Source organism: Mustela nivalis (assembly GCF_964662115.1).
Source record: "Mustela nivalis genome assembly, chromosome: 10".
NCBI lineage: Eukaryota > Metazoa > Chordata > Mammalia > Carnivora > Mustelidae > Mustela > Mustela nivalis.
In genome coordinates, this window is record NC_139029.1 from 50,306,573 (window position 1) to 50,323,432 (window position 16,860).

The following is a 16,860-nucleotide window of genomic DNA, read 5'->3' on the forward strand; positions in this document are numbered from 1 at the left end:
ATCTTGATCCTCAACATTTGCAGAACAGTTGTAAATCGAAATGCCAAGATGCTCTTGGAAAGGGGCTTACTGTAATAAGCCCATAGGCAAGAAATATGACAGAAGAGGAAATTTGTATTTTGTTGGCAAGTTTTTAATGTTCATATGGGACCGATGATAAAGGAGCAACTTGCTAGGTCTGTGAGTTTTGACTAGTTGCTTCTTCTAGTATTTTGGTAGTTCCTATTACCTTAGAGCCCGTTTAGACAGGCTTAGGGTTGACCAGATGATCAGAGGGCTCAGGCCTGGTCTACTGAAATGTTCTGCCTAATACTAACCACCGACAGCTTCTCATCTCCCCTCCCAAATCTTAACTCCGTCTTATCCTCCCAGGCTCAAATGGGATTTTACCTCCTCAGAGAAGTCTTCCATGATATTCCTTAGGGCGTACACCTGGACTGGTGCTTGCAGAATCCCCTGCACTTGGACTTGGTGACTTTTCTCTAGCACCCTGTACTGTTTATGGGTTTTTACTCAAGGTTTCTTTAGGCTGAGCACAATGACATGCTCTCCACTATATTCCAGTGCCTTGCCAGGTGCCTAGCACTGAGCTGCTCTGTGAATGCTGATTAAATCATTGTTTCATGAAATCTCAACTTAGTCCATCATTTTAATCATACCTTTTTACAAAGCCAGGTTTTTACATTTTTGTTTGTTGTTTATTTCTGTTTTATTTTTAAATTTCAGAGTTTTAGTAAGAAACAAATTTAAGCTCTAACTTCATTTCCTAGAATACCCCGGGTCATTGAAGAAAAAAAGCATCAGGTGAATTTTCAGGATGCTTGATTATCCCTTAAAGAATTGAGAAGTGGTTCCCTTTCCATTTTATTTTCATTGTGTCTGGCATTATTTCCCTAACTTTGCTGCACATTAGAATCATTTGAGGATCCAGTTGGTTAAGTGTCCAACTCTTGATCTCAGCTCAGGTCTTGATCTCAGGGACGTGAGTTTAAGCCCTGTATTGGGCTCCACCTAGTTAAGGAAAAAACAAAACAAAACAAAACACCCAATGCCCAGCTCAGCTTCAGACCAGTTAAATGAGATATTTGGGGGCAGGAACATCACCAATTTTTAAGGATCCTAGTGATCCAAATGTGTGATAAAATTAAGCAATACTGGTAAATGGATTTTTGTTTTTGTTATTTATGAAAATTGTGTATGAAGTATATAACAATAAGGAGTGAAAACTTATTTTTCCCTGAAATGCAGAGAAATGAAGTTCCAAGAAATATCAGGAAATCAGAATATCAGGAAAGTTATTACTCACAAAAACACTATAGGTTAAAAGTAAAAGACACAAATGGGAGGCAAATCTTTATGGAATGGGCTTCTTTGGTGTATTTCAGAGCTTTTGCCTTAGAGTCAAGTGGTCCCAGGTTTGGATTCTGTAGCTCACCGGCTCTGTGATCTTAAACAAGGATCATTATACCTTTCTGAGCTGCAAGTGAGAAAATAGGGATGGAAATACGTAATATAGACGAGTGTTATAATGATTAGAAATAATGTCCTTCGGGAATTTAGTACTAAACATTGCCTCCATTTCTCTTACCCTTCTCTGTATGTTTTGAGTTCATGGATTTGGCTCTCTTTCCCTAGGCCTTTCACCCAGCAAGAGGCCTGCAGCAAGTGTCCCTGAGGTTTAGAGAGATTCACGTTCCCAAGTGCATTCTGAACTAACAAGGACAATTCAGTGGATGTTTGCACTTTTTTTTATTGTGAAGGGTGGAAAGACAAATGGGAAGAAAAGTTAGGAGCTGGACTTGTGTGTTTACAGGTAGGGGTGTGTTAAAGTCTCTGTTCTGATATGCCCACCTTCAGGATGAATCAGATGACAGGTTTCTGTCTCTACAGTGATTCATGAGCTGCACAAGGAAGGCAGATTTTCATTCTTTCAGTCATCCTTTCAATGATTATATGCCAGGCTAAGAATCGAAGTGTTGGTTATATCATTCCATATTACAAAGAACCAGAGGCCTTCAGGGAAAAAGAAAGAAAGAAAGAGAAAAAAAGAAAGGAAGGAAGGAAAGAAAAGGAAAGGGGGAAAAAAAAAAAAAAGATTGATTCCATTGCTGGAGCTGAAAAGGTACAAATTAAGCCAGGAATGTTTTGTTTTGTGCCAGAAAGTAAGCAAACGTGATTGATGTCAAGAAGATACAAGAACCAGCTTGAAGGCGCTCCTGCCAACCAACAATCTGGTAATGGAATAAATAAGGATAGTAATGGATAGCTATCCATTGAATAAAATAGGAATCCATGAATCCATCCTGTAATAGATGGATGGATGGATAGATAGATAATGTGAGGAAAGGGAAAGATTCCTCCTTACAGCGTAATGCCAGCTGATAAACGTGGAGGAAGTGATAGATTTGGAAGGTCGCCATTTTGCAACCCTACAATTGTTTGGGCAAGAATCATCAATGGATGTTAAATCTGGAGTGGGAGATTCGATAGGGAACAGGATATTTGTAGGGTCTTAAAATATATCCCTACACATATTGCTTATTGGTTACTAGTGGGCAAAAGGTAACTTTACTATAGAGAAAGTAGATACCATCTTGGCCAGATGATCAGGCCGATAGAGCCAATGAGAAACAGACAGACATCACGAGGCATCCAGATGTCCAGATCCAGGAATATGATACACTGAGCAGGGCACAGCTTTGCTGATGTCGTATTCTGGCCAAGAGCGCATAACCTGAATCTAATCACGAGGAAACAGCAGATAAACTCAAGCAACAAATATTCTGTAAAATAAATGGCCTGTTTTCTTCGCAGGCCAATATCATGAAAGACAAAGGCTGAGGAATTGTCGAAGTTAGGCACATCTGAGGAGATGTGACCATTAAGTGCATTAAGTGATCCTGGGCTGGATTTTGTACTGGAGGGGGAAAAAATGCCTTGATGGACATTATTGAAACAACTGACAAATGGGAATATGGCCACTGGATTAGATGAAAATATATATCAATATTATTATTATTAAATTTCCTGAATTTGGTCATTTACTTTGAAATATTTTTATTCTTTTTTTCTAAGTTGAGATATATTCAGTGTATACTGTTACATATATTTAAGGTATATGCAGTCTTGATTTGATACATTTATATATTGCAATAAGATTACCATGGTAGCATTAGCTAACACCTCTATCACTTCATACAGTTGTTTATGTGGTGAGAACATTGAAGATCTAGTTTCTTAGCAGCTTGAAAGTATATAATATGTTATTTTTGAATATAATCACTATGCCATGCATTAGATCTCCAGAACTTACTATGTTCCAGCTGCAGGAATATTCTTATTCTTAAAAAAAATACATACTGGAGCCTGAGGGGGTGAAGGGACATGATCAATAACAATGCTCTTCCAACAGTTCAGAAAAAAAGCAAGTAACACGGAACAAGGTAGCAGCGATGGTGAAATGTTAAAGATTGACAGACCAGGTGGAAAAGGGTACATGGGAGTCATTTAGACTATTCTTTAAACTGTAAATTTGAAATAATTTCAAATTGAAAGTTTTAAAAAGGATCATGATACAGTAAATAAGTGGAACCCCGCAATCTGCTGTGGCTTAGCTATGTTAGTTCGGACAAGTCCTTGAGATTCTCTAATCCTCAGTTTCCTTGCCTTTCAAATGGGGATAACATAATACCCATCCTTTCTGCTTTGGAGGGTGTGTGTGTGACAGTCTTTATAATTGCAAAGAGCTGTAGACATATTTTAATCTAAACACTTTCTCACTTTTTGGGCTTTGTATTGATCTTGAGGCTTTGGCGTCTTCTGCTTTATTTACCTGTCACTTATGTTTATGAAATCCTTCCTCCCTCATGAAACTAGGACATAAGGTTCATGCTACTAACATCGCTATTAACAACAACAGTTGTGGGGCACCTGGGTGGCTCAGTGGGTTAAAGCCTCTGCCTTCCGCTCAGGTCATGATCTCAGGGTCCTGGAATTGAGCCCTGTGTCGGGCTCTCTCTCGGCAGGGAGCCTGCTTCCTCCCTCTGTCTCTGCCTGCCTCTCTGCCTACTTGTGATCTCTGTCTGCCAAATAAATAAATAAAATCTTTTTTTTTTTTTTTTTAATCCCAGGACTCTGGGATCATGACCTGAGCCGAAGGCAGAGGCTTTAACCCACTGAGCCACCCAGGTGCCCCAATAAATAAAATCTTAAACAGCAGCAACAACAACAGCACTTGCACAGCACTCCAGTTTATATAGTGCTTTCTGTGTGCCTGGCCCCATTCCTTTTGCTTTACTTATTACCTCATTTAACCCTTACCTAAATCCCATTAGGTAGGTAAGTTTCCTCCATTTTACAGAGAAGGAAACTGAGACAAGAAGAGGGAACAGAGCTAGGATTCAAACCTAGGCAGTCTACTCTCAGTTAATGCTCTCAACTAGACCCTCCTCCTCTTCCTTCTCCTTCTAATTCCTCTTCTTCCTCTTTTTTTTTTTTAAATTTTTATTTATTTATTTGACAGACAGAGATCACAAATAGACAAGAGAGGCAGGCAGAGAGGAAGGGAAGCAGTCTCCCTGCTGAGCAGAGAGCCCGACTTGGGGCTCCATCCCAGGACCCTGGGATCATTGACCTGAGCTGAAGGCAGAGGCTTTAACCCACCGAGCCACCCAGGCGTCTCATCTTCTTCCTTTTTTTTAAAAAGCGGGCTCCATGCTGGAGCCCAGTATGGGTCTTGAACTCACAACCCAGAGATGGAGACCTGAGCCAAGATCAAGAGTGGGATGTTTAACTGACTGAGCCACACAGCTCCTCCTCAGCTAGACCCTTCTATGGCTTCTGAAATCTGTGTCTCCTATGCCCAACACCCTTCCTGGCACAGCCTGCTACAGACCTGATAAATGTCTGTAGACTAAAGGGTGGGGAACTGAGTGTTTTAGAAAGCATTCTGGAAATAGGTGGGTTGATTTAGAATCTTTACTAGCTACACTTGGCTTCTCTGAGCCTCATTTCCTGTGTTTGATGTGGACAAGAAATGGTCAGAATTCTCTTCCTTTTCCTCTCCTTTATATTTTTCTCCTTATCCTCCTTTTTGAACATTTCACCACTGTGGATAGTGCTTTTAACCAGGCAGTCTTTCTCTGTTGGTTCTTTTGTGATTTTTACATACCATTTTTACGGTAATCATGATGCCTTATTACAATTATTTGCTTTCTGTCTCCATCTAGATTAATTTTCTTGAGGGCAAGAGCCATGCCATTTTAATCTTTGTATCATTATTGCCCAGCAACGCATAGCCCAGGAGCAGGGCCCATAGCACACTTTTGTGAAATTTAGGAAGCGGCCCTTCCTTTGGCCAGGTGTAGCTCTGCACACACTGGTCAGCCGTCACCACCTCTGTACTCAGAAAGGCATGCTTGTTTTGGAGCACCGCAGTCCTTTGCGAGGAGGCACAGCTTGGCAAACGGAACTGTATTCTACGTCCTATTCTTCCCCATAGCCGGACCCTGTATATGGTGCACAAGGTAAGTGACTGGATGAAATGGCTGTGCCAATAGGCTACTCAGGACCTGTCTGTGGAATGAAGGAGTGAATGGATGGGTGAGCAGGTGACACGTCTTTTCCTGGATTCCTTTCTGCGCTCAGCTGTGGCTCAGCCAGAGAGTGATCCCGTGCTTGCTTTATCTATAACCCCAGAGACTTACCATTATCTTCTTGGTCAGATTTTTCACCCTTAATGATGCTATCAGAAGATGCATCCCTTAACTGAATTTCTCAGTCGTAACTGTGAGGATAGCTGTTCCTCTGTGACTGGCCTTGAGTAGAAGTCACTCGAAGCACAAACCTGGGGCAGGGCAACAGTCCTGAATTCCCATTGCCCCTCCTAGGCCAGAGCAGATGGTCTCTGTGTGGATGTGGCTCAGGGCAGAACCCTGGGCTCTGCAGCCTTGGTCTTTAAGAGGTGTACGGAGGGGGCGCCTGGATGGCTCAGTCAGTTGAGTAACATTTGATCTCTGCTTAGGTCATGATCCAGGGTCATGGGATAGAGCCTGATGTCGGGCTCTGTGCTCAGCAGGGAGTCTGCTGGAAGATCCTCTCCCTCTGCCCCTCCACAGATGCATGCTTGCTTTCTCTCTCTCTCTCTCTTTCAAAAAACAAACAAAAAGAAGAAAACTTAAAAAAAAAAAAAAAAGGTGTGCAGAGAAACTGGTCTCTGCCAACTCTCCCCAGTGTGGCCTCCAAGTCCCTCTGAAGCCACTCTCCTTAGCCGCAGGAAGGGGAACAAGTTCATCTGGGTAATTGCTGTTATTGGCTGGGCAGGTGGCCCGAGAGCACTCTGGCTGTGCTGGCGGGAGTCAGAGCATCATGGTTAATTGGCTTCAGGCTGGTCAGTCCCACTTGCAGAGAGAACCTTGATTTTGTCATTTGATGACAGGTAGAGCAATTTTTACTTTTCACTTATGATTTATGATTATTGTGTTTCAGTTAAAATACATATATTTTTAAAGTAGGTTCCCTGCCCAGTGTGGAGCCCAGCTTGGAGCTTGAGCTTGCGACCCTGAGATCAAAATCAAAGCTTGAGCTTTGTCAGAAGTTGGATGCTTAACAGACTGAGCCACCCAGGTGCCCCGGAAATAGTTTTTTTAAGATTGCAAAGTGATCATTTGTTACAGAAAAGCTATAGACAAGCAAAAAGAAAAAAAAGAATATCTATACTCTCAGTGAGTCATAACCACAGTAAATACCCGAGTTTACTCTTCACTCTTGGTCTCTCATAAACACACCTACACACACACTCACACACACACACACACGCACGCACACACTCCATACACTCATCTCCTTTTATTCATTGCGTTTTGGAACAGTTTGGAAACTTCGAGATTATGTTGATTGGCAAAAATAATCAAGTAATCGACAAAGGTCAAATGTTATTAGTATGTTGGGAATGAAGGTAAGATTATACCTTAAATTCCATAGATACATGATTCCAGGCTATCATTCCTGAAATAAACTTGCTGGAATGTCTTCCTTTTATGCCAAACGTATACTACTCAAAGAGCCTACTTCCCAGGAGATTGACTAAACCGTGCACATTGTGTTCCATCTTTATGATGAAATACAGATTTCCCATTAAAAAGAAAATCTCTTCCTTTCAGAAGGTTGAAAAAGATGATACTTACAGAAAAGGGAGGGAGGGGGAAAAAAAAAAAACCCAGCTGGTTAAATTTAGGGCGCTGAAAGTGATCCAATTGGCAGATAATCCCTGGCCACAGGCCCACAACATTTTCATTTGATTGTGCATTGGATACATTTTCATTCATTTTAAGCCCTTGCCTTTCAGTATTTTGTTCCTTGGAGACAGGCAAACTAGTATCAATAGCTTTCTCGGCCTCTATCAAATGGCTTGATTTACTTAAGTGGTCTATTTCGTTATTCCAGTAAGAAGGGACTTGCCTTTGTTGACGCATTTCTGAGAACGATTATGCAAAGAAATTCTGCGATTCTAACCGTCTTTGTCTGTCCTCTCATTGGTGGCCCTGTTTTAAACTGAAAACTGCTGGATAAAATGGTGAGTGTGGCACACCGGGAAGTGGACACGCTGGCCCCACGGGCAGGAGATCTGGCTTCTCACCCAGCTCTGACACCGATCCATGGACACACAGTTTAGCCTTGGCTAAAATCTCCTAACTGCCTTGGATCTTACTCCTTGTCTGAAAAGTAGGGGTAATTGTCTCTTCTCTGTTTTTCCCTCAGGGGTGTTCTGAGGGTAGAATGACCTCATCCAGAGGCGCTCAACCTCGGCTGCACGTTAGAATTACCTGGGGAGGTTGTAAAAAATACCCTTTGCTAGGCCCCATCCAGCCCGATTAGGTCAGAATCCATGGGTGTGGGACCTGGGCATTGATAGTTTTTAATTTCCCAGGACAGTCTGCTTTGGAATCAGGGTTGGAAAAACCACTGAAAATCAAGGAGATAATACCTCACATTAGGATGATGCTCTGCACCTTTTTCTTTCTTCCTTTCCCTCCCTCCATCTCTCCCCCCTCTTTCTCCCTTCCTTCCTTCCTTTCCTCTCTTTCTTCTCTTTGTTTCACCCTCCCTCCCTTCCTCTTCCCCCTTTCCCCTCTCCTGCTTCCTTCCTTCCTTATTTATTTGAGAGAGAGCACAAGTGGGGGAGGGGCAGAAGGGGAGGGGCAAGCGGCGTCCCCACTGAGCAGGGAGCCTGCCACAAGGCTCCATCCCAGCACCCTGAGCTCATGCCCTGAGCCAAAGTCCGGCGTCTAACCAACTGTAGCCATCCAGGAGCCCCTCCTCTACTCCTTCCAAATGGTGTCCCATGGAAACCTATGGGGCCCATAAGACAGTGGATTTCAAACGTTTTTGACTGTAACGTAAAAAAATCCCTTACCTCCCAGTGCACACACTCAATTACACATAAATACACTCAGATTCATGACAATACAGCGCTCCCGGAACAATGCTTTTCCCTTTCTGTGTACGATTCCCTCTACGATTTTCTCTTCCTGTTCCATCGCGGTTTAGATGACTCTGCTTCCTTTTTTCTGTTTATGCGAGTGGAGAGCTGATTTAATGATCTGCTAATGAGTGCTCACTTGTAGTCTGAAAAACTCCGATGAAGCGTGGCATATTGCTGGGAAGCAGGCTTACCCGGTCTTTGATGTTTATTCCCTCGAGTCCCGGGCTGAGACTCCTGGTGCTCAGAGCCTCCTGCATCCGCCCTCTCCCTCCCACCTACTCCTCTACCTGCCGCACCAAACCTTCCCACCAACGGCTGTCCTCCTGCAAAATGTATTTGGCCCTGAGTTGGGTGATTTGAAGCCTCGCTTTCTCTTCCATCCTGTAACCCCTGAAATGGTGGATCTTCTACCTTGCACATTTTACTTCGCATAGAATTTGTAAATCAAACTCAACCTACATTATCAATTGAATTATAGACACTTCACTTGAAGGGCTTCCTTCACCTGAACGCAAGAGATTACAGTCGATGGGTCCCTGTTGCTGCAGTGTGCTGGTGCAGATGCTAAGTCCGGGCTCTTTATTTTGGAAAACTGGGGAGGCCCCTAGATCACATGTGGTGGACAAGACTCTGTCCCTCCTGCTCTGCCCAGATCCTCTTCTTCGCGAGCTTTCTGCTCCTGCTCTGTGTTCCGGGCTCTTCTATGTAGGTTTGTTTCAGCTACAGAAAAGGCTCAACTTCTCTCTTTTCATTCATTAAAAGTTTGGCCAGCCCAGCCGGGTATCCTCTGTCATATCCTTAGCCCTGACCTTGATGTTGCTTCTGTTGGTTGGTTTGTGACGGTGGGCTGGTGCTCGAAGCTCATAGTTCTCTCCCAGGACATCCTCTCTAATATGCAGCCTAATCAAATGCCCACCGCTTCCTTCTCTCTGCTGTATTTCCATGGGGAACATTAACTACTTCCAAATTTTTATACTATTTAAAAGTAGTGTAAGTATTTTTTTTTTAAGATTTTATTTATTTGACAGAGATCACAAGTAGGCAGAGAGGCAGGCAGAGAGAGAGGAAGGGAAGCAGGCTCCCTGCTGAGCAGAGAGTTTGATGTGGGGCTTGATCCCAGGACCCTGGGACCATGACCTGAGCCGAAGGCGGAGGGTTTAACCCACTGAGCCACCCAGGCCCTCCAGTATAAGTATTTCTAAAATGTTCTCCCAGTTTTTCCCCCAATGTCTGTTACCCCCACCGCCCCGTCTGCTTAATTTGTGCTATCTTGCCTCTCCCTTTGTTTGACAATGGCACAAAAACAAATGCATTCAGATTTCCATTTCTAGGAATCGAACAGATTGACGTGCTATTCTCAGTTCTAAATCAGTGTTTGAAGAGAGATTTTATCATTTACACTGTAAGAGAATGTTATCTAACAGGCTCGGAGCCGGGAGGTGACTCCTGGCTCTCCAGTGTAGGAGGTGGGACTTGACCCCGGGTCTTTAGCATGGCATCGGGGTTCTGAGTGCGTGGAACAGGCAATTCTTGCTTCCTCGGGGCATTTTTTTGACCCAAGACTTGAAAGACTGATAGAAAGGGTGTCCCAGCCCTAGGCACAGTGTATACCCTGATAGGCCTGAGTCCCCGGTGGTAGGTAGGCTTTACCAGACCTGTCACCCTTCTGAAACCTTACTTTGGAGCGGGCTTCCCTGCGGCTACTGTAATCGACCAACATACCAAAATTTTCCTGGCAGTGGGGGCTGAGTGAGGCTGGGAAAGGACTCATGTGAAAAAATAGATCCACCTCACCCCACCCGCGCTCTGCAGGGGATGCGGGCAGGCCTCTCTCAGACAGCTAGTCTCGGCTGTCTCGGTTCCACGGTGATAGGCGTCCTGAGTAAATACTCTGATAGACTAAACACACGTTGCCCGCGTTGGCCCAGGGAGCAGCCGTCCCAGGAGTGTTCCCAGTGCAGTCCTCTGCGTGTGGCAGCCCGACTTGTTAATCATCCCACTGGCAGGCGGGCCAGGCTGGAGATACTTAGCCTGGGACTTGTGCATTACCCTGTATGCTAATGGGAACATTCTTAGAACCGTAATTTCCGTTCCGACCTCCGTCGACTGTCCTTATAGAGATCGCAGACATAAAACAATTCCTGAAATGTCAGGACGGAATTGCATCTAATGGGGGGGGTACCTCTGCCAAGGAAAACATACTTCATTTTTAAAGCATTCCCATCCAAACAGGGAAATTTGGAAACTGCTCTTGGATCTGCACTGGGGCCTGAGCACTTTCATAAGCTGTAATGTTGTACCCACTAACTCCATTGCATGCCGCCACCATGGGCCGGAGAGCAGTCTATGAAGGAGGTGGGGGCAGGAGGCAGATGTCCTAGCCAAGACCTATACGAACTGGTGGCCTCTAGAAAACCTTCCCAGGGTTCCAAACAAGAAGATTTTTAATGGGAACCGATACTATATACCATAATGTCCTACCTGTATCTGTTACAATGCAGAGCGTGGTCTCCAGTTGGGTCTTAAACCCTTGGCCTTCCTGATACCTGACACTAATGGCTAAGAAGCATGTCCTAGAGCCTTTAGCGTTTTCTGTTTGGAGATATCCTTTCTGTCTCCCAAAATTGTGCTTGTGAGCAGATACCACTTAGAATAATAATAATAACACATTGATTATACTTGCTATCATTATAAATGTCTATAATATGCCAGGAATAAGTATTTCACCTACATTGTCTCACATAACCCTCTCTGACTTAACTTTCTGTCACATGACATCATAAGTTGCTGTTGCATCCTTTTTGCAGAGAAGACTGAAGCATAGGATGGTTGCATAGTGTGCCCAAGGTCACACAGTAGAAAATGGCTGGCGTGGAATTTGAAGATCACACTCTAGAACTGTGCAAGGTGATCCCACTGGGATAACAAAAAAAAAAAAAACAAAAAAAAAAGGAAATAATAGAACTTACATTTTTACTCACTTTTTATCATAAGCATGCATTTTTTTTTTTTTTGAAGATTTTATTTATTTATTTATTTATTTAGGAAAGAGATAGAAGAAGAGTGTGAGCAGGGGGAAGGGTACAGGGAGAGTGAGAGAGACTCTCAAGCAGACTCCCTGCTGAACCCGGAGCTTGATTGTTGCACTTGATCCCACAACTCCGAGATCATGACTTGAGCCAAAATCAAGAGTCGGACGCCCAACTGATTGAGTCACCTTTATGCATTTCTATTTGATGACTCTATTTTATAATATACACTTTGATAGTACAGAACCAGATAAAAGTAAATTCTGAATACGTATATATATATATATAATGAAGGATTGTGGTCAGATATTTTTTACTTATGGGTCAACTTTGGAGATCATTTCATTTGAGGACTAAGTGTACTTGAAAGAAGAGTCTCTTTTCCTGAGAAGTAGCTGATGTTGATAATATCATGGAAAATCTGATATTTCCAGAGAGTTTAAGCTTCTTGAAGGCAGCTATTTTTGTCTGACTGGCTTATTACCCTATTGCCAGGGCCAGACCTAATGCATGGTAGGCACTCAATATAAAAGGTGGTAATGAGTGGCACCTGCGTGGCTCAATGGGTTAAGCCTCTGCCTTTGGCTCAGGTCATGATCTCAGGGTCCTGGGATTGAGTCCTGCGTCGGACTCTCTGCTTGGCAGGGAACCTGCTTCCTCCTGTCTCTCTGTCTACTTGTGATTTCTCTCTGTCAAATAAATAAGTAAAATCTTTTAAAAAAAAGGTGGTAATGAAATTTGGAAACATAAGTGAACATCGCTAATGAATACGTTACTGCTATCACATTATAACACATGCTATGTTCAGTGACATTGCACGGTGTGCTTAATGAATTATCCTTCACTGAGAATTCAGGGCTGGACATGCTGTGCAAAAAACTACAGTGAGTGTGGTGTGATTTCATCAAACCGTGCATAAGCACTGACCTTTTCCATACAGGGCTGAGGGCTTTCACCGAGAAAGGTGCTGTGACAAGTTAGGAGAAGGCAGAGGGGAAAGCCAAAAATAAATAAAGGAATCACATCCAAATTCAGTTTCCTGAAGTGATTTCAGTGATTGCCTAACTGCTCTTAACCTGCTCGCTGATGAACTTAAAGGGGGTTTTGCCCAAGTTGAGGCAATAGGAGAAGGTCCCTGTAAGGAGGTAAGATCTGAGCCTGGCTTTGGTTAGGTGGAGAGGAGAAGAGTCACATCTGAACAGTGTCTTGTGTACAAATTGGAACTTGCTTTATTCTGTGGGGTAGCCTGGTTTTATGCTCATTTTGTAAATGAAGAAATGGGGGCTTGGAGTGGTGAAGCTGCTTGCCCGAGCTCACAAAGCCAGTTTTCTGGTTATGGTGCCACACTCCACCCTGGGCGACACAGCATTCTTAGGATGTGTCTGATATCTTTTCTGTGTCTGAAATCGATTTCTTCTAGGTCCTACAAGCTTAGTGGTTCTCTCCTTCAGCATCCTGTTTGGTTCTCTCAAAAGAGGAAAGCTTGCATATCATTTGTAGAAGTGCTTCTATTTCTGAAAGGGAATAATTTGGGAACTTGAAGACTTCGGTAATCTTCTCTTCCTTGAATGCCCTAGTCGAGCTGGTGCTGTGACTTGCACAGATCAAGGAAAATTGGGTGTGTGTGTATGCGTGCATATGTGTTTGAGGGGTGGGAGTGGATGCTTTTTTTTTCATTATGCAGCATTGGTAAACCTACTCAGTTTTCCTGAGTTGGTCCAGTTGTTTTGACTTTTTTCTTGTAAATATCTTGACGATCCCTTTCTCTTAGAACCCTCATAGCAGTTTCCAAATTTGGCTGCGCATCTGAACCATCTCGGGCTTGTTCAACACACAGAATGCCCTGCAAACCTCTGCAGATTCTGATTCAACAGATCTAGGGCAAGGTCCCCAAATACAAGGTGGTAACAAATATCACAGGTAGACTTGAGGGCAGCCATATTTGAGAACCTGTGGGCTACCCTTCACTTAAAAAAGGAAATAAAGACAGCTGTCTCACAGAGGTTCAGCTAGCCTGAAACCACATTGAAGGAAGCAGAAAATGACACTGAAATGTCATCAATGCTGTGAACTTAGTTGAGAGAGATCATGGGAAAGGATGATGAAAATACAACCACAGATTTTCATAAAACAAACGGTAAACCTCATTAAACTCACTAGAAAATCCCAGTATCCACAAATACAGTATGTGAAGTAAAGCCTTTGATCCTTTCTGAGTAAGAAGTTTTTCTGGATATTCTGTTGAACTTTTTGAGTTATTGCAATAAATGGAACCCAGTGAGAGCCACAGGTAACTTGTTGTCTTTGTTCATTAGCAGCAAAATGGCCATGTCCCCCTTCTCAGAGATCACAAGAGGTCGTGGAAAAGAGGAGAGTTAACCACCAGCTTTCTTTGCCCCTGATCTCACCACTTGGGTTTTCAGAGAAGGGGGGAAATGGTTCTTGGGGTCATTTTATTATGCAGTAAATCTTTTCAGACCATGGTTACATGCAAACATTGTTCCAGTCTCCATGTATGGTTGAACTAGGCAGAGTCTCTCATTAGTTGATATTCTTGTGGTAAAAATGGACAGTAAACAAGTAGATGAAATGTTAGTAAAGATCATATCCTTGCATGATAAGGGACATAAAGAAAACAGAGTGATGGAGGGGAACTCAGGAGAATTCTTCTCTGAAGGGAGGAACACTTTGAATGGAGACCTGGTTGTCAAGGGAAGTGCCATCTGAAGAGCTAAGAGAGAGTGGTCCAGGCAAGGGGAACGTGTAGTGGAGGATTTCCCAGGAAGCTCTTGAAGGTGATGCTCTTGGCTCTGACTTATGTGGCCCCTCCAAGTCCTTGAGAAGGGCCTCATTTATTTTGTGTTTTTGATTTCTCTTAAAGGCACACCCCGCCCACCTACCCACCTACCCCTGGTTTTCTAAGGTTCAGACCCCATAAAACCTAGACCTACTCCTGGGAATGTGGGGTACAAGGGTGCTGAAGTAGGGATGAACTTAGAAAACCTAAAGGAAAACATAAAACTGGTGTGGAGAAATCTTTGCTTAAGATAAAGTGTGGTGCTAGAGTCATTCATTCATCCATTGGTTCACTCATTCATTCATCCATCCAACGTTAATTCATTGAGTAATAGACACTGCTAAATAGTAAACAAATTAAATCCTTATCCTCCTGGAGCTTCTGTTCTAATGGATACAGGAAATAAAAAGAAATACATATATAATATGCCAGATAACAATGGTGAAAAGTAGCAGGCTAAGAGCCACACAGAGTGTGTGGTGGGGAGGGAGGAAGCAGAGTTTAATTTTTTAAGGGATGGGCAAGGAAGGCCTCTCTTGTAGTTCCCATTTGGAATAAAATCTATTTTTTTAATAAAGAATACAAATATTTTTATTAACATTTGCTATTTGAATTCAATCTATTTTTTATTTTATTCTTTTTAAAATTATATTTTATGTCACTTTTTTTTTCAATTTATTTATTTTCAGAAAAACAGTATTCATTATTTTTTCACCACACCCAGTGCTCCATGCAATCCGTGCCCTCTATAATAACCACCACCTGGTACCCCAACCTCCCACCTCCCCCGCCACTTTTAAAAATTTATTTATTTTTTATTATTGTGTTCAGTTAACCAGCAAATCTAAAGGAAGAAAGAGAACAGGCCATATGAGGGAAGAATATTCCAGGCAATGGAATAGCCAATAGAAAGACCCCAAAGCAGACACATGCCAGTTCTTTGTGAGGGAGGCCCTAGACATAGAAGAAAGCAGGGCTAGGTTATGGAGGACCTAGGGAAGGCACTTGGATTTCATTCAAAGAGCAGTGGGCAGCCTTTGGAGTACCAGTTCTCTAGAAGTCCAAGGAGGGAGAGAACATGGAGTATCAGAGGCCTCAGATTTGACTTCAAGTTCGGCTTAGAAGGATCCAGTTGGATAAGCTAATAAAGAGAAGCATAAAGAAGAGTCCAAGCAGGAACCACATCTGGAGACTGGGTGAGGAGCTGTGAAAGGTGCCTGTTTTTGGGCCAGATGACAGGTGAGCTGGAGCTGGAGTTCTATGTGGGAAAGATGGGGGATGAGGTCACAAAGGCAAGATTTACCTGAATCATGGTGAGCCTTGAAGCCAGGCCAGGGAGTTTGGTATTTATAATGTGGATTCCCAGATGCCACAAGTAGAAGAGTGATGACTCCCAACATTTCTGTCTAGGAACATTTTGGGGATAGCTTTCTGGTTAGAGATAGAAGTGGTGGGGTGGGGTAGACAATTTGTCTTAGAGCCAGCAAGCAAAAGTTTTTACCTAATTGGTATGTTTACTTGAGGGTGGCTTTTGGAGAGGGTTGGGGGTAAAGATTTGAGATCTTACCCTAAAGCTACATTGCATAGTAACTGCACTGTTTTTACTTGGATGACATCTTTATTTGGGGTTCCTAAGAGGTAGGGGGCAATGGAAATTATGGGTGCTTAACCCTTGGCTCTATCTTGGGAGAATGAAAATTACATAATGGAAGCGTGATTTAGGAATGTTGCTGAGAGTGAGTTTGGGAGGGGCACTCATTCATTCACTCTCCAGGGGGCCAAGCGGCAGAATAGAAATTGGGCATTCCTGAGTTCACACTCAATTTCTACCGCTTACTAGCCCCGTGACCTTGGACAGGTTTTGTTTAATTTCCTAGAACCTCAGGTTTTTTTACCTGTAAAATTTGATATCTACGTTAGTGGTTACTATGATCCGAGATAATGTGTATACACTACCCAACCTAGGGCTTGCCACTACCAGGTGCAAAATAAATGGTAGCTCCTATGGGGACACTGGAAGCAGCATAGGTTTGCTACTACGAGGGCTTTCAGTAACATGAGGGTGGGGACTGCAAGCTGAGGATAGTTTTGAGAGACTTCAAAAACCTCCTTAACTATAAGTTACTATATAACCACCTTAACTATAACGAAGGAGAGGCTGTATTCAAAGATAACATGAAGGTTTTTTTTTTTAAAATTTTTAAATTAATATATAATGTATTATTTGCCCCAGGGGTACAGGTCTGTGAATTGTCAGGCTTACACACTTCACAGCACTCACCATATCACATACCCACCCCAATGTACCTAACCCAGCCCCTCTCCCCAACTACCCTCCCCCCAGCAACCCTCAGTCTGTTTTGTAAGATTAAGAGTCTCTTATGGTTTATCTCTGTCCCTATCCCATCTTGTTCCATTGTTTCCTTCCCTACACCCCCAAGCCCCCCACTTTGTCTTTCAAATTCTTCATATCAGGGAGATCATATGATAATTGTCTTTCTCTGATTGACTTACTTCACTCAGCATAATACCCTCTTGTTCCATCCATGTTG

The 16,860-nt window shown here is 43.0% G+C and overlaps 1 protein-coding gene across 3 annotated transcripts in view; it reads left to right on the forward strand.

Annotated features, from left to right (window-relative positions):
• Positions 1-16,860, forward strand: part of ROR1 (receptor tyrosine kinase like orphan receptor 1) — a 411,219-nt gene that overhangs the window by 157,235 nt on the left and 237,124 nt on the right. The window contains exon 1 of one of the 3 annotated variants that reach the window (XM_082687832.1): positions 12,571-12,656. The exons of the other annotated variants lie outside the window; for them this stretch is intronic. The gene's annotated coding sequence lies outside the window, so the exon portion shown is untranslated. Of the gene's footprint in view, positions 1-12,570; positions 12,657-16,860 lie in introns of those variants that run through there. 3 annotated transcript variants of the gene reach the window in all.